Genomic DNA, 27,953 nt, shown 5'->3' with positions numbered 1-27,953 from the left:
TCCTGCACAAAAAAACCCAAACAAACAAATAAATGTGGCGAGTAATGATGTCTATAAATTTCAGAATTTATTTATTTACCAGATCTTTTTCTCTACATCTGGTGACCTGCAAATTTGCCTCAGCTGTAGTAATAGCTCCTGAAAAACCTTGGCAACAGCTAGTACTACTCTGTGACTTCATGGGGAAAGAAAGTTATAAACAAATATTTTCAGTTAAATATGTATATTCACTTAAATGCAACTTGAGGGGGTTTTATGTTTATAGAATATATAAAGTCACATTTCAGTGAATACCTTCACAGTCTGATCAAATGATTCATATATATTGCCTTTCCCCTTCTCCCTTTCACTTTATGTATTTCCCTGCTGACTTGAAACTATATTCTATCTAGGTGTTCAAGGTTACTAAGAACAGAAGACAGAGGGACAGAATCTAGAGGTTATTTATATGGCAGGACTTCAAACAATTGATCCAGCTATATCTCAAGTGAGTTGATAAAGAGGCATTAAAATAATGAGGAGAGAGAAAGATGGGTGAAAGACTACAGCATTCAGAGTCACTCAGCACGCCTCTCCTGCTCCAGGACTCCCAAGTATGAGACAAGGACCTTGACCAAGGACAAGGTGACACACCCAAAAAGGGATTTACAGATGAAAGTGAGAAGTGAAAGTTGTTGGGCACCCATGCAATCTTCACATCTAACCTTGCTGCACAAGCAAAGCAAAAGGAGAATGTGACCAAGAAGGACTCTTATCTCTGATCATTTGATAAAGGGCTGAAAGTACGAACACAGATGAGAGCAGGGTTTGAGCAAGCAGGTAGTATGCCCTGGTAAACAGGCCCGACCAGATGCAACATTCTAAAGTCTTTGTGTACATACAAAAAAAAAAAAAAAAAAGGGAAAAAAAAAAAAAAAGACCTCCACAACAAAACTAATGAACTTGAATTAAATAATAAAATACAAGATTAACTATCACAGGGATAACAGCATCTTAATGACTAAAACACATATTGAAATGCACACACTATTCAGACAAGTTCACACACTGCTCAAGCCAGGAGAACTTGGGATAGTATGTATCTACACCATTTATAATTGTGATAGATTAAAAAAAAAACCTAAACAACAAACAAACACAAAAATCCCCACAAAAAAAACCCTACACACATCACTGCAAAAGAACTAACAGAAGCCAACTGAGTTAAAAAAAAAAAACAAACCAAAAAAAACCAAAACAAAACCAACAACACAAAAAAGTACAGCACTACTCACAGTCTGCAGTAGATTCAAAGAAAGCAGCCTTGGTACAGGCTTTATTTTATTGGAATAAAAAAATATCACAGTGAGTTGGGCATTACAGGAGATTAACTTCTGACTCAAGTGAAGTTTAAGTAGTCAGGTAGATTGAGGAGTTCAGACTCTCTAAATTGAAAATGTTGAGCTGCTGCTTCATTAGATGTGCAGAAACAAATCTGGAAATGCCTCATGGGATGCCGCATGCAGTAGACAACTTGAAAGATGAAATAGGCCCAACTAGGTAAATAGCTTCCCCACACCTCCCCAAAAGGCAGGGAAGAAGTTGATTAAAGAAATTGCACCTTGTATGTCAAAGTATGAGAACAAAGTTATAGCTTTCAAAAAACTTGATTTAAAAGATATTAAAAAAAAAAAAAAAAGAGTTCTTCAACAGTTCAAAGAAAATATGTGAAGTAGTAACCTGGAAGTGAAAATTTCTTGGTAAAGAAACAAAGACAGGATGTCTACTATGAAACAGACCTGGAAACCATCAAAACCAGCACAGAATGAAAGGGAACAGCTTCCTGAGTACATGTGGAGAAAACCACATGAAACCACTACAGATTTCTGCAAGAAAAGGCAGATTAAATTGAACATAGAGCTGCAAATAAAACTTCCATGCATTCTCAAGTTACTAGGCCTACTTCACTTCTAGTCAATAGAAAAATTTAAAAACTCTAGTTTATACTTCTAAAGCAGACAAAAAAACCCAGTGGGAGATACTCTATGATGACAGGAGAACAAACAGAATACCTGTCTTTAAAGATGAGGGGAGAAAAGTACAAAGAAATCAGCCCTACTACAATCATTAAAATGTAGTCAATAGTAACAGAGTAATTTTTTTACAAAATAAAAACAGACAGAAGAAATTTTAGATCTCATCTGGACCTGACAACAGTTGCATTAAAAAAAGCTAGTAATGATCCTATTTGGTAGAAGAACTGCAAAGTGACCAACTGGCCATGGAAGACAATAAAAACAATTATCAGGCTGGACAGGGATCACTAGAAGAGGTTGCTAAGAATTACCTTGGGGCTAGTTTTATTTAACAGTCCTAGTAGTGGCTAGGGAACGGAGATGTCCAGTAAATTTGCTGCTGACAAAAGGTATAGAGGCACCTCTGATGCATCAAACAACTAGAACATCAGGTGAGAGGAACCACATGAACAGAAGCAGTGATAGAGAATGCAGTTCATCATCCCTGAAGGCAAGGTCAGGACCCAAGGAGTAAGACAAGCTGGACAACTGGAAGTGAACAAGGACAGCAAGGTATTCACATGCATGCAGTGAATGTCTGATCAACTCATGATCAAACTGATGAACTTATGAAAAGAGAAAAAAAGCTACCCCTGACATAAACTAAGGCATTTCCTCCAGATCTGTACAGGGAAGCATCAAGAAAAGTCACTGTGCAAGGCACTGCCATCATCTAATCTGATCAGGAAACAAAGAATAGCACCTAAGACACACATGGGATCAACGTGAGTTTATGCAAGGAAGATTGACAGCAGAATATTGTCCTGAAATGAATACCATGAGCATATCTAATCACCCACATCACAGATTCCCTGCATCTCTTCAAGTCTAAACGCAAGTCTCCTAAACTGATGTGGGGAGAGAGTCTCACTCACGTGAACAGAACAAAAAGTTAATGCTTTACAAAGGTTTAAATGAAATGCAGGTGCTTTTAAAAATACCAAGAGAAAATACCATTTTTATTCAGGTGTACTATCTGGCTGTGGGTACATTTAGGCAGAATCCTGGAATAAAGTTTTAGTCCAAACAGGGAAGCTTCGAAATAATTTGTTAATGGGACAAAGTTTAAGATGATGCTCGGTTACTTTAAAAAAGGGAATATGCAAATGCATTGACTGCTACAAATACTAAACATGAGTAACCAGGAACTCTCTTCCATTCCTATGATGTGCCAGTACAGCCACTTTCATAAGGAAGTCTATATACCACTTGCCAAAGTTATCATCGCTGATTTAATCTGGGCTGCAAACTGACCCTGCCTTAAGACTCTTAAGGTTTCACTACTAAAGAGAAAATACTTCAGCTTTACTCACTTTTTAGTGTTTATTTTTTTGAACAAAGTTTTAGTGTGTTTTTGTGAGGTTCTTTTAAGGAACATAATTTTTAAAAGTGGCAGCTCAAGGAAATGATACTTTTTAGAATCTATGTTTAGGCAACTAGACATAGGTAGCTTCAACTATGTCAATTCTGAAAATGAAATTTGTGGATATTTTCTTCTTGACTTGATGTCAATACTTTGCATGGCCTGACCTTTCCAAAGACAACAACTACAGTTCTCAGAGTTCTGGGACTCAGACAGCGAAACAAGTGCTTCAGAATCTCAGTGCAAGGAAGAGTCAGGAGATCAGAATAATTCCCTTCCTCAAAGTCAATCCCAGCACAAATCTACCCCATCTATGCCTTGTAATTTTTGTTTACACTTCTCCTACATTTCACAAAACATTTTTGCATGCAAATATTTCAATGGCATTAACAGACTGGGCAAAACAGCTTCATAAGGTGACTTGGTTCTGTTTACTCAAAACACCCTCATGATTTTCAAGGGCCAAAGAAATGCACAAAAAAATAAAAAAGCAGTTTGGTCAGTCAAAATAAGAAGTGAGAATTAAAGTTATGTATACTAATATGTAAGAAAAAAAATAATCTGTTTTCCTGATCTTCATCCCTAGTTCCCTTACCAAACACCACCCTTCCTCTCAGCTGTGAGTGCATTAAGCTAGACTAATATAGAAGATATGATTTTGTCAATAAATAACGTACAACAGATGCACAGCCTGCACCTCCTCTCTTCTTAAGTAACCCATCACAAGGTGGATCAAGTAGCAATGCACTTCCAGACTGTTGAGCAATGATATTACGAATGAAAATCCCTCTAGAATTCTAGTTCTGCAAGATGTGAGTACTAGAAGACAGGCCACAGTGAGAAAGGCATTATATCTTTTTAACAGTTGTGAGACAGACTTATTTTATTTTTTTTTTTTTTAGTTTAGAACATAAAATCTATTTAACAGCAAGCAAAGATGATCCTTTGGTAGAAGGGCTCTGGAGACTGAATTACTATTTAAGAGTTTAATTTGAGAAGGCAATAAGCAAACAACTCTCATCCTGCACTGAATAGAGGGTGTGTTTAAACTAACCATGCATTCTAGTCATAGTAAAGTAAATAAGACAAGCTCACTTGACAGGGAACATTTTGCAGTTCAGTGAGAACTGTCATGTTTGAAACGTCAAGACAGAAATCACATCCCCAGTTAGAAAAATGTGGAAGTTTTCAAATGCTGAGTCGTGCCTCAGAAACTAAGATTTCCTAAGCCTTTTTAAGTAGGAAGTGGTTACCATCATAAGCAAGTCCCACAAGCCCTTCCCAAAGTGAGAACACTCAGTCACTTCGTGACACTGAGATCCAGCCACTGTTAGACCGCTGTATTACTATGAAATTAAGGAAACCACTTGTTTAAAAACAGAGATAGCTGACAATACAGCCAGAAATAAAAGGGAAGTTACATTTTCCCTGCTCAGCTTACCAAACTAATGAACTAGAACTAAAAGCAAATTATTAAACCTTTCTGGTGAAAACAATTACTTTGTATGCATTTAAAAACACCCAATGGTATTTTTATTTAAGTCCCATTATTTTAAATTTGGTCTTTCAAAATGTAATATCACCTGTAGGGGATCTTCAGTACACCACCAACTGCATGCACATGACATGACCAAAGAAAATGACCTTGTATACTTATGTGTTCCTGCAGTAAAGGAAAAAAATTTACAAGTCACCCTTATCAAATATGCCATTTTATCAAAGCCTGACACTAAGAGAAGAAAAAGGGAAAAAAAAAAAGTAAAAACAAGCCACCAAGTCTCATTGACTGAAGTGATATTCTGATAATGGCTCTTCTGTTGATTTTCAAGTGGAAGTGTTGATCCTGCTTAACTTCAAGGAGTAAAGTACAATATAGTATTGTACATAGGAAAATAAGCTGTAAAACTCTGTGCATGCGTGCGTGTGGAAAGAAGACTATGATTCAGCCATCCTGTGGAAAATTATAACCTCTTATCTCCAAATCTGATATGAAGTTCCATATTTATTCAGTGAATGAGAAAACATGATTTTAGCAGAGCATTTGTACACTTATTCCAAGAAATAGGATGTTAAAAAGCTTGTTTCAACAAAACAAACTGGTTATCTAAAAGATATAGCTAAAAGACAACAACTTACTTTATCCACACCTGCAGTTCCCTACTTCAGTAAGTTCTCCTTCCTCAACAATTTTATATTCTCTAAGCACTGGGAGATATTAAATAAGTCAGCCTTAGTTTTATAAGGTTTGTAAACTTATCACAGTTTTAAGTGCTTCTGTTTTAATGTCTTGCAGTTGAAATAGGTAGATTTGAAAGACAGTAAGAAATCTGCAAGTGAATGCAGTGATATCACTTAAAAAAACCCCAACAAACAAACAGGAAAGAATGAATGATTTTTATACTTCCTGAATTCAGCAGCTGTGGTGGTAGTGTAAGGGCTATGAATTGTTACTTCCTAGTTATGTTACTCAGTGAAAAATATCAGTACCACTCAGTTAAGGAAAACAAGAATCCATCATAATACTTTGGCTCAACATTTTTGGCATATAAATTTTAGATTTCATTTCCTTTGGATCTGTTTGTAGGGATGGAAAGTTAAGAATAACGTAGCAAAACACTCTCTCATGCCCCTAAATGCAGCTGGCTGCCTCCTCAGCCTAGAAGTGATAGAAATACCACAGTTGTAAGCAAATGAGGGTTCATGATACATCTTTGCTGCCCATTATTTTATTCAGTAAATAGTATTTGCTGATACCAGTAAGAGCACACCTACTGAATTCACATCTTAAAAAACCAGTATCTTTCTTGCCGAGTTATGACAAACTCCTATAGACCTAAACCTAAATCCTTCCATAATCAAAAAATAATAAGGAAACATTAACCCTTCTTTCCTAACAGAGTTGTTACTAGAGTTCAGTAATAGGACTAGATCTAGCCTAGATTCTCCTTTCTTCATGTACATATTGTTATTATTTGACTTCAGTATCAGCAAATTAGAAAACCCCATCAGTTCTAGTTCTCCTCTTTCTAAAAGTCAAATTCTCTCAGACAGACACCAGCAATCCTCCTTAGGAAGCCTACTCCAACAATGCTGTACAACACACTGCTGTATGAAAGATGACATCTATCCAAACCACAAGATTGCTTATTGGCTTAGTTAAGGCCTGGGCAAGGCCAGAAAAAAAAACAAACACTCTGACTGGGTTTTTTAACAATAATTTATAGATCTAAGAGCTTCAAGAGCAGAATTGCACTACACTAAGCTTCAAAATACACTAGTCAAGTTATCACAGAATAGTTGAAATTGGATGGGATCCTCGGAGGACATCTCCTCCAACCACCCCTGCTCAAGCATGGTCACCTGGAACAGGTTACCCAGGATGATGTCCCAACAGCTTTTGGATATCGCCAAGAGAGGGAGACTCCAAAACATCTCTGGGCAACCTGTGCCACTGCTCAATCACCTTCGCAGTGAAGAAAACACTTCCTGATGTTCAGAGGGAAACTCCTGTGTTTCATTGCCCATTGCCTCTGGTCCTGTCACATATCTTAACAAGTGACAAAACCATTATCAGAGTGTTACCTTTTAAGGGAACTAAAAATGGCTGTTCCAAGTGATTCAGCTTAACCCTATTTAACAGTAACAGCAAGTAAGATGAAGTTCTGAGAAGTTTCCAAGGTAGACCATAGAGCCTTATTAATCACTCTTACTAGCAAAAAAAAAAAAAAAAAGTTAGGGAGAAGTCTGCTACTCAGGCATAGTCTTAACACCTTTTGCTTATTAGTTTTTTTGTTTCTTTATTTCAACATTGCTTACTTAGAAAGCAAACACCTGCAGTCTTTTAGCAATTATGCCAGCTCCAAATAGCCTGATTCATGCTAGGTGGCCTGCTTTTTTGACTTGGCAAAATCATTGCTAAAAAAATGGGCTACCAAGTTCTTAGATCATCTGCTACCTAAATTAATGCATAGTTTCCAAGAACTGAGAGCTCATGTGCCTCTAAGCTGCACAAATGCAGATACATCCAATTGTGGGGGGAAAATCCCACACAGCTACTGAACTGTGAAAAGTACCATTTCACAGCAAGTACCAGCCTGTCTTCCTTTGGTGAGCAGCAAAGCATCAGGGAGTGAACCTGAGAAAGCCACCACAAACTCCTAACCACAGGCATCTTAACAAACTTGTAGAGACCTAGTAGCCCACATCCTCTGGAGTTAGTTTCATCTGCTCCCGAGTAGGCAGACAGTAATCACTTGCACATCTTCAGGATGACCGTTGCTACTGATGATTTACACATTGTTATTTTAAATCATTCAAGCAATACCGCAGAAGATTGACACTTGCTGTTTCTTTTTTTAAGGTATACAAGATAGTCAGACACTGCATCATGTTCATATCGAAACTTACCCTCTCCCCCTCATTAATAATTGCACTTAAATTCACAGTTTATGTTGTCAAAGCTTTGTCTAGGGGATGTCCACAATTTGTCACAAGCAAAAGACACAGAAAAAAATGATGGAATCACTCACACTCCTTCAAAATACAGTATTTTATAAGACTATTAAACAAGCTTTTTTTCTAGCTATACAATTACAGCCAACATAGTCTCAGATGCCAGTATGAGCAACATGTGTTCTACATCGTATTCAAGGGAGGTGCCTCAGTTCTGCCTCACAGCCTGAGACAGCACCAGAAGCTTTTGACAATAAAACTTACCAAGACTGGTTTCAAAGTCATGTTTTCACTGAAGATAGGACATAAAAAGTTCTGTAAAAACACGAATTGTACATTTCCCTTCGGCAACTAGGAGTATGAAGTAACTCTATCCCTCCTCTAGGCTATTTTTCTAGGCACGCTGACAAAGCAATTATCTTGGAAAAGAGGGAGACATTGCAACAAAATGTTTTTAACATCTGTGGCTGGCAAGGTGGAAGAAAGTACCAGAGACCTATATCCTGCTCTGCTCTCATGAAAACTTCAAGGGCAGGACTTAATCTTCTGTAACAAGTAGAATAAATAGTGACACAGATGGGCTTGTGCACTGAGAAGGATAAAGTCTCCCGCACACATGGTTCTTTTGCTGATTGACAAGCTGTTCAGAAATCGTCTCCTCAGTGATTTCATCTACTCTGGGCAGAGAAAAGTATACATTTAAGGCAAATGGAGTACACCCACACAGCTGTACTTTATCAGAACCATTAAGAACAGCAGCTTCATTCATTTTCGCTGGCAACTATATGAAAGTGGAACAGACTTTAGTCAGAAGAGTAAAAATGTGCATGCTGCTACTAGGAAAACCCACCAGAATCATGAGAAAAAGTGGTGTCAGATAAAAGTGACCGAAAAATGACCTAAGCAACTGGCACAACAGATATGAGATTACACTTGTGATAACAGAATCTTTGCAGTATCATCACAAGCAGTAATAACAGAATTGGGTGCAATTAAAATGAGGGAAGAGTATGAATGCATTCAGTGACAGAAAAAATTCAGACTTCTCCCCAGAAAACATTCATCAGAGGATAAGTAATGGGCTTTCTGGCCATTCAGTGTCTTTTTTTAATTTATTTTATTATTAATGATAACAAAAAAAATCACTGCTGAAATTCAACAGATATCACCACAGTAAATACAGAATAGTTAGAAACACTGTTACAAACAAGGATGAGTTTCTCACCTTCACTATTCTATATTGTTACTGTCTTCATTCTAAGAGCAGCAACTAAATACAAGTGCTGCATGACAACTGTAGTGCCACATAGTACCGTGGTTTTTAGATTTCAGTTCAATCGACGTGTAGGCAGAATCTGAAGCTATCACTTAAAGAGTTATTGTTATGGAAAGATGAATCAAAAGCAAAATCTCTTTAATTGTCAATCCCTACATTACAGTGGAAGGCAGAAGAAAGGAAGATTTGTTTGCACACCCATGTTAACATAAGTGCCAAGGAAAACGTTCAGAAGGAAATAATTATGTGTTGACATGGCAGCAGCTGTGTTTGCCAACCGAAATATGATTCAGGCATCAAAACCCCACAACTTAAAGACTAGAAAGGAAATGTTCAGTTCAAGTACTTGTAATTTAACAACTGGACTTGAAAGTGAGAAATCTAGAAACACAGATATATACACTCTTCCTGGCTAGACAAGGAATGCAGAGTTTGCCTAATATGTTATTCAATGACTTCAACCGAAGAATTTTCAAACTCAGACTAAACTTATGAAATTGAAAAGCAATGCACAGAAGCACATAAAGCATCATATCTGTGGCCCTCCTCCTGTAACTTACCAGAGGCTATCAGGCACCCCTATCTTTACATCAGGTTATCTTACAGCCAGATATACAATTATTTAATTTAGAGATGTCTAAGAGCTAGATGCACATAGCAATTCTCAATGCTCTAACTTCAGCTTAGGGCTTAGAGGTCAATGAAAGTCAGTTCTCTCTCTTGTTGCTCCCTCCTGTTGCACCTAACAGGGATTCCTGTCAAGTTTTGCTTATCAGTACATATTTTCCACAGAAAACAGTTCAAGAGGTATGTCTAGAATAGCCTTCGTCCAAACACTGGGAATCATTAGCAAATAGCACACAAGCATTGCAAAAACTGCTCACCACTTGCCAAATTGAAAGCAGCTCAACTGTATTTCTTTACTTTTGTGGTTAACATCACGGAGCGCCCAGACACCGAAATAGGATTAAGCCCTGCTGTGCTCAGTGCTACACACTGACACGTGACTTCTACCCTAAGGAGCTTGCACTGAGTCAGTGCACACCAGACAGGCAGGACAGCACGGGCTGAGCTGCAATGGCCAAATAAATTTCTCAGTCTCAGCTAGCATTCTTAGAGTCCTCACTGCTTTTACTAAGAAGGCAGGTACCAGAATTGCCATTGAATTTGTATTTTAGAAAAACAAAACAACGCAGCAAACCAAACAAAAAAATCCAACAGCACCAACAGCTCTGATCATTTAACAATAATCTCAGTTGGGACAGCTGAATACAGAAAACTAGAAAGAGTTTGTTAGTGTTTTTTGTTTTCTGCCCTGGCTGAGGCTGTCCTTTACTTATAAACGTTTCAGGTAACTTGCAACAACATGCCATGAGTTTCATGATGACAGAGTTCCAAAACTACAACTCCAACGCTGTATTCATTCGTATTATAGCTTCATATGTAATAGAATCTATTTCTGAACATATGCACTATGTGAAAGTCACATGCATCTTCAAGAACTTTGCATGAACAACAAGCTAGAACAGATTGAAAGGAGAAGGAATCACAGACATCCTGCCTCCCAGGGTCAGACCCACAGCTGTGCTTTTCTTAGCTGTTATGTCTTCAGCTTCACGTAGACTGTCATATTCATTAGCATTGACACCCACATCACTCAACCTTGAAGGCAGACAGAAAACTTCGCTCTAAGGTAATTAGATAACATGGAGGAGATATATTTTATGTTAGCAGAATAAAGACAAGTACCCACAAAAGGACAACGTTACATACCCAAAAACCTTCTTGTCCTTCAGATAAATGAGAAACTAAAGCAATGAAACATGTATTTCAAGGCAGAATATTCAAACACTTAAAAGTGACAGCTGCAGGAGCCTAAAAACAGTGTTCCCCAAATGCTTTAACATAACCCTTAATGCAAAAGACAGACGCATAAATCCAGCATCTCAAAAAGCAGAGCAGAGTAAATTTGGTAACACATTAGTCCCTATCTGGATAGTTGTTTGTCAGATGTCACAATATCTGCATCCTATTATCTGAAACTTGATACCGGAGAAAGCAATTAGATTCTCCTAGAAGTTTCTTTGGCTACATTAGTAGTGGTGTATCACAGTGTCTACCCCTCAGCCTTTTAGCAGCAAAACTTTGGAACTCTGGCAAGTCAAAACATAACTGAAGTAAAATAAGATTGAATTCAATAAGATCAAAATATGCTGATACAGGAACTATGCTGCTTCTGACCTATAAAAGTACCCTATGACTACACAGTCACATACTCATTCTGCTGCCTCCATCACTGCACTGGTTTTGAAATGCACCTTACAGCAAATGCACTTTAAACCTAAAATATATTCACACTTTATGTATCAATTACCTTTTCAATAGAAAGGCTTTTCTCATTTTGTAGCTAAAAGCACTATTTGTAGCAACTGAAAACTCAGTTTTACAGTTAGAAACCATAAGATACAGGAAATTCCCTGTTTGACTCTACTTCCTCCACAGTATGTAACAAGACCTAGAGAATGCAATACATGAAGGAATAGCCATTAGGCTGACACGCATCTGTTTATAACAGATGTGGTTTGAACAAGACCCAATTCTTCACAAGTATGTGCACACATCTACTTAAAAAACCCAAATAAGGGTCTGTATAAAATACAAAATACTTACATTTGCAACACTGAATGAGCTAGCCAGACAGTGTCGCAACAAGAAGATTCCAGCTGAGTCCCACCATCATTTCCTGTCCTTAATGAAGACACTAGTAATTTCAGCACAACCACAACTGTCCAGTGCACACACACAGAGAACATCTCCAATATCTAAAAGTCCTCTCCCACCTTTCCTGTATGCAAATCAGGGTATTACACAAAATTATAAAAGACAGGGTATAAATGGGCCTAAAGCAATGTATGGGGAAGGCAATATAAAGACAAAGATAGTCAAGACTTGCGAATGCCATTGTTTTGAAAACGGCCTAGGAACCACAGTAGAAAAGTAGTTAGCTTCATCTATTGTGAGTAAAGACAAGGGAATTATTTAAACATTTTTTTTAAAATATTTTCAACAATAAAAATCAAAGGTCATGAAAATTAAAACTCTTGTTACCCATGGCTTTACAGAAAATGTTAATGAAAACACATGCTTTAAATAACCAAACCAGACTTACAAGCTCTGTTGAAATTAAGTAGAGTGAAACACTCTGAACTGTGTGATTAATCGATGAAAGTCAAGGGATGAAGCAACTATTCCCTTTGTCTCTTCTCAAGAAAACAGAGAAAGAACAACACTGTTACCATCATTAGAGACCTAGGACAAAACTGTAAGGCAGACAAATTACCTTACATTTATTAAATGCCATTCCAGACTAGCCATTCCAGATATCCTCCTAGTAAAAATAAAAGTCTCAGTGAAGAGTACTTCACTGTCACTGAGCTGTACACCAAACAGTTTTCAAGTAATGGAGTATTTAAAAGCTCATATTGCTTAATTGGTCCTCAAATGGAAATCAAATCTACCTGGAAACTGAAGATGGATTTAAGTAATCTATATTCTTTAGGATGCAGGGAAGAAATAAAAGTAATAGTAATGGGGTTTTGTGGTTTTTTTGTTATTATTTTATTTTACAAGCACACAGAGAAACACAGAATTAGAGGAGAGTGACGGCTTTGCAAACATCCCCAAGAGTTCTGAAGTTCCATTTCACAGCCAGCCGGCTGTCGGGCGATTCCCCAGAACCCACCACAGCAGGCGGCGAGACCTGCCCCAGCGCACCTCGGGAACGGCCACCGCTCCCGGGGCAGTGCCAGCCCGGTATGTCACAGCCCGCCCCGAATGCGCTCCACCTCGGTGGCACACGGAGGGCACCGGTAGTCAAATAACCCCGTCAGCGGCACCCTCCCGGTGCAGGGAAAGGTGTTGTCTGAATAGAAACAAGTTGGCTGCCGCTCGGGAACAGCCGCGTGGGGCTGTGACAGCGCGGCCGGGGACCCCGAGGGCCGCGGGAGGTGGCTGGAGAGAGGCTCGGCGGGGCAAGTGGGAGAAGGCGCAGCAGCCCCGGCCGTCAGCCCCGGGCGCCCTCGCCGCCAGCCGGACGAGAAGGATGCTTTCCGTGCGCTAAAACGCCGCTCGTTTCGCGTGCCCAGCTCGCCGCCGCCACCCCCCAGCCCGGCTCACCCCGCGGTGTTCAGCGAGCGCAGCAACACCGCCGCCAGCCCGCCCGCGGGAGCGCCCCGCTACACCGCCCCGTGCCCGGCCGGGCCGGGCCGTGCCGTGCCGTCGGCGGACACCCACCTGAGCTCCTCACCTACGGCCCGCCGGGTGCCCCCGCCATGGCCCCCGGGCAGCGGCGCCCCGCAGGCAGGAGCGAGGGAGGGAGGACGGAGCCTGGAAGGAGGGACAGCCGCCACCATAAAGGGCCGCTCCACCTGCGCCGGTTCGGGCAGGAGCGCTCGCTCCGACTGCCGGGGAGCGCCCACGAGAGGGACCGGCGTCGGGACCGCCGCGCTCGACTGACGGCCCCGCCGGCCAACGGGAGGGGCCGCCGATCTGCCCCCGCCCCGCCGGAGCCGCTGCCCCCGCCCCGCCGGAGCCGCTGCCCCCGCCCGCCTTCCCGGCCGGCGGGGCGGGGGCAGGGGGTGTTTCCATGACGTCACGGGCAGCGCCCGCGGACAGGTGGGGAGCGGTCCCCGAGGGGACACGCGGGGACAGGAGCGCCCGGCTAAGCCGGAGCTGAGCCCGGAGCCGAGCCCGGAGCCGGCCTTAAGCAGCTGGGGCAGGGCAGGGCGGGCGCGGAGCTAATCCCGCAGCGGCCCTGCGGGAGACTCGGGACCGAGGGAGCGATGGCTCCCTGAGCCGCCTCGTCCCGAGGGAGCGGCTTCCCGCGCCGTAGAGGCGAAGTGCGAGCGGGTGCCGGCAGAGAGGGCTTGTCTGGGGCTCGCCGCACCAGCGGCAGCCCGAGGGCATCACTTCCCGCTCACCGGGAGCGCTTCCCGCGCCTGTCCTTGCCCGCCGCCTAGGGAAGAGCTTCTCCGTGGGAGAGAACCACCCTTCCCCGCCTTCCCACACTCCCCCCGCCCAGCACCGGCATCCTAAAATTAGCGTGTTCCTCTGCGCTTTATTTAAAAAGAAACAACTTGAATGACTAATTAGATACAAGCCGTTAGAAGTGCGCTGGACGGCTTCCACGAACACTGAATATGTGTGCTAAATCTTTCAGAAATTGTTACTGCTTGCGAGGATGTAGACGGGATGTGACCTAGCACACCGTTCACACCGTTTTTATTTACAAAGTGCAATTTAATCCACACTTAAGAGAAAGGGAGGGAGGCGGGAAGAACCACCCCACCCTGGTTTCCTTACTCAGCCTCATGTGCCCAAAACTGATCAGCTGCTTTTCGATTCCATTCAGAACTCGGTGCTTTTCTCAGCTGGAGGGAAACAGAAACCCTTTTCTTCATGTATACGATTCATACAGCATTTAAAAAGAGCAAAAGCTTTGGAAAAGCAATCTTGAGTGACACTCCAAAAAGGTAGGGAGGGTATTAACGGATGAGAACTTGTAGTAGCATAACCCAGAAGTAGTGCAGTACCTTGCAATTGAATGAAACCTTGTAAGGGCGTGAGAGACACCAGAGAGAATCACTTTTATTAAGAACACTATCTGGTGGAGGCTTCCCAAACCATGGGCACCAGTGACCCAACACCCTGAAAGCTGCTTTCAGAGCTGGCCTACAATGATACTACAGTGGAGAGGGCTTCTCTTACCTCTCCTGCTGACTGAAGCCATACAGCCTGATGATAGCTTAAGGAGATGCTGAAAACTCTAGAAATGAATTCTTGGTCTGCATCAAGCATGAAAGTCAACAAAAAGCAACAGAAGCACTTTTAGTTTTCATTATATTGTTTAATGTAGCTCCAAGTTGCTGCTATATGGGAATTCAGGCATTGCCAGAGGGTATATATCAGCTTGCAAACTACTGTAATTTAACAATAGTATATGGCAATTCCTTAGGTTTCAGGTTTTATAAAAAAGTTTGGTTTTATAAATCCAGGTTTTAGGACAAAACTAGCTCTCACTGTAATTTTAAAGAGCACAGTTGTTGAACTAAAGGCCGCTAATAGCCTGCACCAGCAAATCGTTTAAGGAAAAATTAGACAACTGGAATATGTTGATGGTACACCTTTCTAGTGATCACATGATGTAACAGCAAACTGTTGGGTAGCAGCATGTTTCCTATGCATGTGTGGCCTGTTCCAGCTTCCACTGAAACCAAACTTAGACCACCTCTTGGTTTAGAAAGTAACTGGATGTCTCCCTGAGGATGTATAGTCTCCAAGCTCTGCAACAAAAAGGAAAAAAGCAATGTAAAAATAAAATTCTCTTTGAGACCAAAATCTCCATCTTGAGCCCTGCTGTATAGATAATCCCCAGGGAATCCCTGTTGGACATTCCTGAAATATTTAGGACTTTTACTGTTCTTGTGTAAAAAACATGGACTAAGGACATCTCTATATTAAATTATTCCACTGGAGTTGCATCAGAAAGGAGTTTGATCTTTCTATGGATCTAGGGCTTTGTTTCCCTTCCTTTTGTTCTTCCCTTCTGTTGAACAGAAACAATGAATATTGTAGTGCTCTCTTTTCCTGGGCTAAAGAGAAGTTTAAAAATAAATTAATAACAATCCTTTTGAGAATACACACAGAGAAATAGCGACAGTTCATTAACTGAGATGGCAAAATACAAGGTGGTTGTAAATATCAGGGGAAATGCATGAGCAGAAAGCCTCTGTGAATACAAACTGCTGGTTTTTTCCTTCTAAAAAGATCCATCAACACAAACTCATCTGGTTCATAACTGTAAAAGGAAGGTGGCTAGAGTGTTCCTCAGCACCATGCACTTAACCTTTCATTTATCCTTGTTATTTGGGTTTTCTGTTCTGATTGATGGAGCCTCATGACACTGTAATCTTTTCAGAGCTATTAAGAAGAGGAACTCCATTCTACATAATCCAACAGGTATTTTTTTTATTTCAGTTTGCCTTTGATCTATTATAATTCAGAATTAAATTATATGGTCTGAATTAAAACTCTACTAATATGTGTGTCCTTTGAGCTTACTCTTTCCTGTGGTTTTGTAAAGATAGTTCAAAATAATATTTCCAGTGGTGCAATGAAAGGGATTGTCTTTTGATTTCCAGCTTGATTTTTTTTGTCCTTTAATTATTAGGTGAAAATAATTACTGCATCTCTATTGAACTCAAAGACATGCAATGATGTCTCATGTTTAAGCAATCTTAGTCTCGTGAGTAAGCAAGCTTCCCTACCATGTATATGGACCACAAAGAAAAAGGCTTGTTATGAGACAGAAGTTATGTCCTGTGGTTTGAGCTGAACAACTGACAAATAAGACTTGTGAAGATCTTCTACATTTACAGCAGATGGATATATTTATCAGTATCCTTATGGCTGAGAAAGTGTGAGCTGCAGGAGAGTTGCATATTGCAAAGTTATTGGATTCATCTGTCTTTCTCTTCTGATGACTGTGCACATATATCTTCAGTCCTGGGAAGGAGTTATCTGTCTTGAAATTCAGAAACATCTTCATGCACAAAAATAAATGTCTTTGGTACCTTTCCTCTGGCTACCAGCCATCTCCATCACGTAATTTCTGTCCTTATGCCAGTACCTTTGATTTTATTCTCAGTCAGTGCTGAGAAGCCTCTATCCCTCTGACAGTGCCTTGACAAACATTGCTGTTGTCCTGTTGCACTTACTGACTGGTATTATGGAAGCTACTGGCACTACCTTTCCTGTGTATTTCTTGCTGGTACTTCTAAATGCTTGCCTATTTCCCTAGGCTGCCCAGGCCTCTTTTCACATTACCATAGTTACTGGGTTTTCTTCCGTGGCCTGTCTGGCTTCCCAACTAGAATTATCCATGTCAAATTCCCTTTGGAGCCCTTCTGGATATCTCTGAGGTAAAAGCACATTATATGTGTTGCAAAATTCATTAATTGTTCAGTACTTTTAGCAGTCTTGACTGTGCCCTTCATTTGTGTGGTGGTCAGAGCTCTACAGCTGTGGGGGAAAGCACATCTGCTGTCACAGCACTGTTTACTTTTCTTGTCCTTACAAGGTGCTAAACTGATTGTCATTTACTTATTCAGGTGAGAGTAGAGAGCTGCAATGCTTACAGTCTTTCAGTGTTGGCAAAGCAGATGTGTGACCAGAAAATGGAAAGGTGAAAAACTGAAAAGGAGCGAATATCCACCAACTTGGCACTCAGCAAGAGGGTCCATGTACCAAATAGTCAAAAAGAAGTTCGCTGTAGCCCAAAATTTACAAAGCTGGAATATAAGGAACTGGACAGAAAACATTAAAAAGATGCACAGATTTACTGTGGCTGCCATGACCATGCATAGTGCATACCTGGTGCGTAACAGAACATGATATACGCAACATGACACGACATGTAACATGACATGATAAACATAACATAGTTTTACAGCCACTTCCCACAGCACTGCTGATGCATCCCAGAAGGTACCAGTGCACATCAGAGAAATAGAGAAGGCATGCAACACACATGGCTTAAAAAAAGACCCAAAAGCCAAAAATGCAGTCTCTGGAGAACCCTGTCTTGTGTGTGTGTGTGTGCGCGTTTGTGTATTATTTGCCACAGTAGGATATGTGGACTTGGAAATCACTAAATTACAAATAGTAACATTCATCACTAGTACTGAAAGTACTTTCCTTGCTTTTGCTTTGAGTTTTATTTGTCTGTTTTACTTAGCTCCTGGGAAACTGGGAGGGCCCAGCTGTATTCAGTCTGGCTCCCGGGCTTAACTGCATTTGAGAGCCAATTTCTGAATGTCAAGTGGTCAGTGTGTGGGGAATGACCAAATCTAACATCCAGACATCGAGAAAAACAGAGAATTAAGATTCACTGAGTTTCTTAAGCTTCACACAGACGAAGACATTTTTCCAAGCAGTAACATTAATAGTGCCTTGGAAATGAGAGGCAACTCCAAGGTTTTCAAGAGAAAGTAATCCTGATTTTTTTTTTTTTTTAATAGTAGCATCTTCCTTTAAGAAAAAAAGCTAAACAAACTGGCAATTGAAGATTCTGGATTTCTCAGTCTTGTGTGCTGGTTTCATACATACCAGATGCTGTTTTATAACATTTATCCTCCTCCCCCTCATTGGTGACTATTACTCATTTGTCCAAGTGTTCTGGGATTTTAGTATTTATCTAAAATGCAGTCAGATGGAAAAAAAAAAAAAAGGTCCTATTTTTTTCCATATTACTTAAGGAAGAAAGTATCAGAGTACATGGAGGTTTAGTCTATTCAGAAAGCATGTTTACAGATATGTGATACAGGTCTCTGCAGAATCTGGCATCCAGACACCATTCAGTTGGCAGAGAGCAATACAGCTATTAGGCAACAGTGTAATTCAGTGCACTGTGGGCCAGATTATCCCTCCCTACTGATGCAGGCCTGGTTCTTGCAATTGCTAGCGAGGGTTCTATCTGGAGTAGGAGAGACAGAAACCTCCTGTGGAGCACAAAGAATTAATGGAGATACTCCACATGCAAGGGTCTTTGGCTTTCTGGAGTCTTAGCTAGATGCAGATGGAAGACTTAGCTACCCAGACTTAAAGCAACCAAAGTTTCTGCTTACTTCACTGGGCTCTGGGTGAGGCCCAGGCATACCTCTTGTGTTATTCTTTTTCCTTAATTATTGCACACAGCATGGAGCACTTCAAATCCAGACGTTAGTGCTCTGCTCTCCTTTTCTCAGAGGATCTGAACACAGACTCTTTAATCTTTGATGACTATCATGTTTTCTGCAGTGAGAATAGGACTCCAGTTTCTCTTATTAGGACTAGTTTTCATATTCTTTTCCTTTGAATACACACAACAGGTAAAAATGTGGAAGTACTAATGCACAGAAACTGCTGATGTCAACACTAATGCACGAAAACTGCTGATGTCAAATTATTTCATTCTTTTGGGACCATGAATAAAAGGTAAGAATAGACACTGAATTTATATCTCGAAGGCCATGGGATAGATGCCTTTGCACTTCACTTCAAAGTAAAAATAAATTATATTGTTCAAACCTTCTAAATTGTACCTACAAGGTACATTTCCTGCCAGCATGAACAAAGTTTTCCATTGTGTGAACCTTAAAGTTGTTAGTACTTAATTTGAGTGCACGTGATACTCAGCAAGTGTCAATAATAGCAGTGATGATCATGACCCTGACAATGTGTGCATGTCCAGGTGCAAACATTGAACTTGTTAGCAAACAGTTATTCCTGACTGGTTTCAGAAGGAAAGAGCAGAGAATCAACTCTCCTCATACTTACTAGAAAGTTAGGCTTCTGGCCTCCAACCAAAGAGCTGTTCCAGAGCCTCCCTGCTCCAGTGATCAGACAGTCTCCTACTTCTCAAACTGAGCATAGTTACATCCAGTTTGTGCCTATTGATCCTTCACACCCTGTCGTGGTTTAACTACAGCCAGCAACCAAGTACCACACAGCTGCTCACTCAGTCCCCCACCAGTGGGACTGGGGAGAGAATTGGAGGGATAAAAGAAAACTTGTGGGTTGAGATAGAGACAGCTTAATAGGAAAAACAAAAGCTGTGCATGCAAGCAAAGCAAAACAAGGAATTAATTCACTGCTTCCCATGGGCAGGCAGGTGTTCAGCCAACTCCAGGAGAGCAGAGCCCCATCACATGTAACGGTTACTTGGGAACATAAACTCCAAATGTCCCCCTCTTTCTCCTTCCACCCACTTTTTATACTGAGCATGATGTCGTATGGAATATCCCTTTTGGTCAGTTGGAGTCACCTGTTCCATCTGTGCCTTCTCCCAGCTTCCCAAGCATTCCCAGCCTCCTTGCTAGTGTTACAGTATGAGAGGCAGAGAACACCTTGGCTCTGTGTAAGCGCTGCTCAGCAATAACAAAAACATTTCTATATAATCGACACTGTGTTCAGCCCAAATCTGAAAGACAGCCCCAGTCTAACTACTGTGAAGAAAATTAACTCTACCCTAGCCAAAAGCAGCACACCCCCCCAGACCTGCACCTCGCTAACAGGTTAATGTAGCAGATGCATCCACTGCCACAACTGTTAGGTACTTGTACTTAGGTAAGAGTTTCACCAGAGGACAGCAGAAAGTATGTCTGTTGCTGTGGTGAATGAACTGCTAATTTTGCAACAGGAGATTTCCAACAGGAAAACTGTTCAGTCTGACTGCCAAGTTGCCTTTAGCTGGGGAAAAAACTAAGATAGGTGAGTTAGTTCTGCTGATGTACAGTAGTAGCCTCTCCTCTTTCTGTATTGCAGCCATTACTGTCTTGGCCTGAAATTTAAAACAGTTCAGATGCATACTAGTAAGCTTACTTCACATTTTCAGGGCTGCCAGCAGACCTTATTTGACAGAAAAATACGTCTTCCCAGACATCATAACTCTGGCTCCACACGAACAAGTCAGTAAGTCCAGACAGATTTTTTTTTTTTGCCAGAGGCCAGCAATGGTTCCAGGCAGAAGGAACAGCCAAGAAATGAAATCTTCTGCTTTATTTGAAGCAGCATTACTGTTCTAGGCAGCAGCATCAGACCACATCTGGAGCTGTTGAAATCAATGGAAAACTCATTCTTAAAGTTAAACAAGTTGTGTGTCAGATGCCTCACCTAATGGATCAAAATGTTGAGTGGCTGTAATTTGCCTTTGCCTTTCAAGATATTGATGAGAATGCAGGCAGCTGTGGGAAGACAACCTCCTCCATCCCCCACTACTGCTTCATGATAACTGAGGCAAGGCCGGCCACCCAGTTGCTCAATGTATCCTTTCATTCATGCTGTTTTTCTGAGGGTTTACTGCTCAGGAATGGATCTCTGTGGTTAAGAAAGTTTTGAAAATGATAAAGCAATGAGAGCTTTTAATTGAAGTCAAAGGTGATTGCTGAGAAAGAGAAAACCAAAAGTATTTATGGCCTTAGTGCCACCGTTTGACATGACTGGCTGATAAAGTAAAGTAGAAGAAAAGCAAACTTCCCACACAGCCCACGCTGGGCAAACCACAAATATAGAGGTCACTAGCAAAAGACATGAAAGGAAGTTTACTCACCTGCAACCCAGGGTATAGCCAGGTCATCATGATCATCTCAAATCCAGTCAGTTGCTGATTAGGCAAGTAGTCACTTAGCACAAATTCAATTAACAGTGCCCTCAACCATGACAGAAATGTGCAGCTGCCTTTCCACTTTTCTGCCTCCAGAAGAGGTGTAGAAAAGGGATATCAGCACAAGCTTTTAAACCCAGCCACTTCTAAAATCTCCTTTTGAGTACAAATAGACAGGGATTTTCCAGCTGTTAAGATTTTTATTTTAATAAGCTGCTATTTTTAAATGAAATTTTAAAAACCCTCAAACAAATAAAAACAAACCTGTTGAATAGTTCAGCCAATATTATACCGAAAATGTTGAGATCATTGGTTTGTACACATTTGAAGAAACCAAGAGTGAACAAGTGTATATTACAATCTTTACAAACAGAAAGTCCTCCATTCACAACTGAAGAAGGAAAATATTTGGCAGAGACATGGAGCTGTTTATATACATTCATTATCCCTCAGAGCTCAGTACTGGGGCCAATTCTGTTTAATATCTTTATCAGTGACCTGGACAAGGAGATAAAGTGCACTCTCAGTCACTTTGCAGAGGACACCAAGTTGGGTGGGAGTGCTGATCTGCTGGAGGCTCTGCAGAGGAATCTGGACAGGCTGCATTGATGGGCCAAGGTCAATTGTATGAGATGCGACAGGGTGAAGTGCCAAATCTTGCACCTGGGTTGCAACAGCGCTACAGGCTTAGGGAAGAGTGGAAAAAGACCTGAAAGTGCTGGTTGGCAGTGGCTGAACATGAACCAGCAGTATGCCCAGGTGGCCATGAAGGCAAATGGCATCCTGGCTTGTATGAGAAATAGTGTGGCCAGCAGGACCAGGGCAGTGATTGTTCCTCTGTACTGGGGAGGCTGCAATTTGAATCCTGTGTTCAGTTTTGGGGCCCTCACTACAAGAAAGACATTGAGGTGCTGGAGAGAAGGGCAACAAAACTGATGAAGGATCTGGAGCACAAGTCATATTAGGAGTGGCTGAGTGTAGTGGATTTCTGTGGCTGGGTTTTGGTAATAGAGGAGGGGCTACAGAGGTGGCTTCTGTTAGAAGCTGCTAGAAGCTTCCCCTGTCCCATGGAGCCGATGCCAGCCAGTTCCAGGATGGACTTCCTGCTGCTGGCCAAGGCTGAGCCAATTTGGAGTGATAGTAATGCCTCTGTGATAACATGTTTAAGAACAGAAGGTTGTTACTGTAGAAAGAATTCCAGTCAGGGAACAGCAGAGTGAGAACATGTGAAAAACAATGCAGACACTGAGGTCAGTGCAGAAGGAGGGGCAGGAGGTGCTCCAGGAGCCAGAGCTGTGCCCCTGCAGCCCATGGGGGACCATCGGGGTGCAGAGACCCACCTGCAGCCTGTGGAGGAGCCCATGCTGGAGCATATGGATGCATGAAGGAGGCTGCGACCCCGTGGGAGGCCCAAGATGGAGCAGGGTCCTGCTGGAGACCTGCAGCCCGTTGAGAGGGAAGCCCACGCTGGAGCAGGTTCTTACCGGGCAGGACTTGTGGCCACTGTGGGGGACCCACACTGGTACAGCTCATTCATGAAGGACTGCACCCCATGGAGGAGTGACCCATGGGACAGCAGTTTGGGAAGAACTGCTGCCTGAGGGATGGACTCACACCAGAGAGGTCCATCAAGGACTGTCTCCCATGGGAGGGACCCCAACGGAGCAGGGGAAGGACTCCTCTCCCTGAGCAGTGGCAGAAACAACAACTGACTGTAACCCCCATTCCCCATCCCCCTGCACCACTAATGGGGAGAAGGGAGAACATGGAAGGAAGGAGAGGTGGGGGAAAGATGTTTTTAAGACTGTTTTATTTCTCACTCTTTGGCTCTTATCCTGTTAGCAATAAATTTAAGTAATGATCCCCACTCTGAGTCTGTTTTGCCCATGAAGGTAATCAGTAACTGACCTCTCCCAGCTGTTATCTCAACTTGTGAATCCTTAGCTGTTTTTTTTCTCTCCTCTGTCCAGTTGCAAAGGGAGAGGTAGAGAGTGGCTTTAGTGAGTACCTGGCATCTGGCCAGGGTCAACCCACTACACTGAGAAAGATGGGGGTGTTTAGCTTGGAGAAGAGGAGGCTAAGGTGTGACCTTATCACTCTCTACAAGTGCCTGAAAGGAGGCTTTAGTCAGGTGGGAGTCAGTCTCTTCTCCCAAGTAACAAAGTATATAATGAGAAAAAACAACCTCAAGTTCTCTCAGGGAAGATTTAGACTGGATATTAGGAAAAATTTGTCCACCAAAAGGGTTGTGAGGCATTGAAACAGGCTACCCAGGGAAGTGGTGGAATCACCATCCCTGGAGGTATTTAAAAAACATGTAGATGTGGCACTTCGGGACATAGTTTATAGGTAGACCTGGCAGTGCTGGGCTAATGGGTGATCTTAAATATCTTCTCTGACCTAAAGATTCTATGATCGTCACAGTTGTTACTATAATGGAATGGTATGAAATAACTACCTGTGGGGAATTCAGGGTTATCCCTGTTTTTTCAAGTAATAAAGGCGACAGACATGTCCCAGAGACATCTTTGAAAAGATGAAATTAAACATAGCTGGAAGCAAGTGATATGAAAATGTCTAGTGAGAACTAAAATAAGAAGCAGCTGAATTTGAAAAATCCATCCCACAAAATGAAAAATGGCCTTGAATTAAATGGGTTGTTTATCTGACCTTTAAGAGCTAAGGCAATGTGTTATGGCAAACATTTACTTTGCAAGGAGAAAATGAAAAAAACACAATATTCGCTCTTTAAAGTGGAACTCATGTTGATTTTAGAAATTATCCAGGTTATAGAGTTTTAGCTTAGTGTAAGGTAAAGAATTAACGTGTATTTCTGAGGCAGCCGAGGGACTACTGTAGGCTGGAAGCAAACCTGGTCAGAACCATAGGGGGAGAAAAACAAGGAAAAACAAGCCAGTGCCTCCCATGCACTGGCTTTGATAAGCCAAAATGAAACTTACTAATGGTGGGAAAAGCATTTATTTTCTAAGATGTAAATGTTATTTCAATATTAAAATACTGGCTAAGGAATGATGAAGAGATGATATTGATTTAGAGCATTGAAATGCTGTCAATAAAGTCTTTTTCAAAGAGGCTGTAAAGGAACTTCAGAATCAGAAGTGAAAGGTAAAGTCGTATCATGAATTAAAAACTAGCTGAGAGAGAGACTATGAAGAGTTAGAATAAATTACTGCCTCTTAAAATGGAAAAAGGTTAATAGCACGATGCCCCAAGGACCCTGGCTGGAGCCACTGTTGTGTATATTATTCAGAGTCTGGAAGGATGAATGGTCTGGTAGTAATATTTGCTTGTGATACAGATTATTTGGGTTTGGCACAGTTTGGGAGGATTATGAAGAATACCAGATGGATCTAATAAAGCTACTGTAAACGTCTGGAAGCAATATAGTTGTAAATGAAGTATCAGCTGCCATGGTTTAACCCCAGCAGCAACTAAGTGCCATGCTGCCACTCACACAATCCCCCTCCCCAGTGTGGGACAGGGAGGAGAACTGGAAAAGGATAAATGCAATGGTTTGAGCTAATAATAGTCTCATAATTGGAATAAAGTCAAGTATGATAGTGATACTACTATTAATAATAGCAATGAAAAGGGAGGTAACAAAAGAGACAGAGAAATAAAACTCAAGGAAAAAAAACAACCTTGTGATTCACAATACAGTCACTCACCAAGCACAAATGATGCCAAGCCCTTCCCTGAACAGTGGTGACTCTTTGGTGAGCAGTGCTCTGACCTTAGCAGTGTCACCCAGCCAATTCCCCCCCAGTTCATATACTGAGCATGATGTTCTGTGGTGTGGAATATCCCTTTGGCCAGTTTGAATCAGCTATCCTGGCTGTGTTGCTTCCTCCCAGATTGTTGTGCACCTCCTCACTGGCAGAGCATGGAAAATCGAAAGTCCTTGGTTTAGAGTTAGTACTACTTAGAAACAACTAAACATCAGTGTGTTATCAACGTTATTCTCATACTTAATACAAAATATAGCACTGCACCAGCTATTAGGAGGAAAATTAACACTAACCCAGCTGAAACCAGGACACCAACAGAGGAAGTTCAAGATAAGGCTTGTTGAAAGGAATGTGGGCTGCGGCACACTTGTGTGCAGTGGGCTCTGACTGAACTGCAACATCCCAGGACAGCTCTAAGCACAGCTGGCAAGAAGACCATTAAAAAAAATCCAGTAAAACTACCAAGTCGTTGCTGTCATCTTGAGACTGTTTGCAAATACGAACTGATTAGCCAAAGACCTCAAAAATGTACAGGGCCAGGATTCAGAAAAGTGAAGTAGTAACTGGAGCACTTGGAGAAGATGCGTGAGAACCAGTTCCCCTTCCTCCCTGTGAGGGAAGTCTGTATCTCATGGGGGAATGCCACAGGGCTACCACACCAGAAGCTGTGCCAGAGGGTGTGGATTGAGGGCTTTCATTTACTTGGAGAAAAAAAAGGAAAAGAATGAATCCCTGACTTTGGCAGTGATTAAAGCATTCCCAAGAAGATGCAACGCTTTAATGACTTTACCTATCTATTGTGTTTGATTAGTTGTATCCCCCCCAAAAATTTTATTCCTTCCAGTTATCCCAGAAAATGGGAGCCCTAACCTCCTGGTTAGGACTCCCACTTGATGCTTACTCACCAAAGAAACAGGAACAGTAAAGCTGGAGGGTTAGACTCTCTGCTTTTCTTCTAAGCAAAGTATTTCTCTGAGGCTGAATAGAATATTTGTGTCAAATAAACCAGTGTTTTTCATGTTTATTTTGACAAGAAGAAGATAGACTGTAGTCTTGATTGTAACCAATTTTTGTTTAAATTGTCCAGTTTAGCTGTCAAATCCATTTGTGGTTCTCAAGAAGCAAGTGCATGTTGTCAGCTCATCCATGACATCTGCTGAGTGTTCATTAATTGTCAAGAAGTGAGTAAAGTATTAGCATTCGTAAGAAGAAAATGAAAGGTAATAAACAAAACAATATGATACCATACAGTGTTTTTCTGGTCTTCACTTTGTCAGTTAACAACAGGCTGCATCCGAGCCCTCAAAAATTAAAGACATTTTTCAAAGTCATTCTACATTGCTTTCTTGTGTGGCTTTTTTCATTTCTACTCCCTCATTTCATCTACCTCTTTTCTCTTTTGTTCCTTCACCAGACTCATCTGTAATTTAAGTTCAGACCCAAACATTCCATCTATTATTTTTGCTTTTTTTTTTCTCCTTTTACCTCCTCAGGCAGCCATCCTATCACTTCAGTATGTATTTCAGATTGAGAATAACTTGAATTTGAAAAACATCTTTTTTTTTTTCCTAAAAATCTTTATGCTTTCAATTCTTGAAATCTCCCACTTAAAAGAAAACGATCCAGACATAACCAGCTGACACTTTCACAAATCATCACTGTCATCATCAAAGGTCCCCAGTGTCAGTGTGAGTTGTATATTCAGTATCCACACTGAAAAAGAATAAAAGGAAGGAAAGTAACAGAATGTATTGGGGGAAGAATGCAGTGTGCTCCTCGGGCTTCTGTGAGCCCAAGCATCTCAGGGAAGAGATGCCCAGAAAGGTGACTGTCTCTATTCAGCAAATGTAGGCTGAATGGCAGTGACAGACATCTTCAAACTGCCAGCTGAAAAGATCTGAGTCATTCGGGTGAGGTTTCTGAATATAAATGGTAGAAAAAAACTCAGATACTTCAAAGGGAAAGAGAAGACAGTATTACATGGGTAGCAGAACTAATGAAGTTTGATCTCCTACAGATTTGTTTCCCTATGTATTTCCTACGAAGCTCCACTCAATAACCATGGATTTGCCCTCATCTTTCCAAGTTTTCCAATATGTCCCTCAGCTCTCCTACAGTATTCTCACCTCACTGCAGGTCCTCTAATCACCAGGCAGAGAAGAGGCCAGATGTGCTGTAGCTGAATTCAAACTCTGCAGCTGGTCAATTAGTAGCACAGGCTATCAGGTCAGCCCATTCTCTCCCAAAAGAACAATGGCTGAGTATTTCCTCCTTTTCCTACATCACAAAGGAAATAATAGGATTTTTCCTACCTAACCACAGGTTTTTTACATAACTTGCCGGAACTTTGCAAATTTGCCAAAGATGCCTGAAATCAGTCTGAGGTTCATAGTTAGTAGAACTAAATTGACAGATGGGTGAACAAACAACCCGGCTGATCAGGCATTGCTTCCATATGAAAACAGACTAAAAATAGTTTTCCGTTGTGAATGCCCAACACTCTGGAGCCCCTTTTCACAATGAACAGAATTAAATAATCTCAGCCATTTTAAATGAAGTGAAGCCTAGATATCTGATCCAGCTGAAATAACTTTGTAAATGGAAATCAGCTTCTAGAAATATGAAAGATGAAAAAGGCAAAAGAGTCTCTAATAAAATCTGGGTTGAAGCACTGCAAGTATTGAGTAGCCTTCTGGTAAAATAATATCACCCTGGCCACCAGATTCAGTCATTCTTGTATTTTTTAGCTTATATGAAATAGGCAACTGAGCTTTAGTTTATATTAATCCATCCCAAACCAAAGTAATGACAGTCTCCTCCTAGCTAGCTGGTGTAGAATTAACTAGGTGGCATAGTAACT

At 41.3% G+C, this 27,953-nt stretch overlaps 1 protein-coding gene across 2 annotated transcripts in view; it reads right to left on the bottom strand.

Annotated features, from left to right (window-relative positions):
- Positions 1-13,645, bottom strand: part of OSBPL3 (oxysterol binding protein like 3) — a 92,060-nt gene extending 78,415 nt beyond the window's left edge. For both annotated transcript variants that reach the window (XM_050312493.1, XM_050312502.1), the window contains exon 1: positions 13,439-13,645. The gene's annotated coding sequence lies outside the window, so the exon portion shown is untranslated. The remainder of the gene's footprint in view (positions 1-13,438) is intronic.
- Between the last annotated feature and the right edge of the window lie 14,308 nt (positions 13,646-27,953).

Source organism: Myiozetetes cayanensis, unplaced genomic scaffold (assembly GCF_022539395.1).
Source record: "Myiozetetes cayanensis isolate MyiCay16 unplaced genomic scaffold, myiCay2020 scf1, whole genome shotgun sequence".
Taxonomy (NCBI): domain Eukaryota; kingdom Metazoa; phylum Chordata; class Aves; order Passeriformes; family Tyrannidae; genus Myiozetetes; species Myiozetetes cayanensis.
This window is presented reverse-complemented; position numbering and strand designations above follow the sequence as displayed.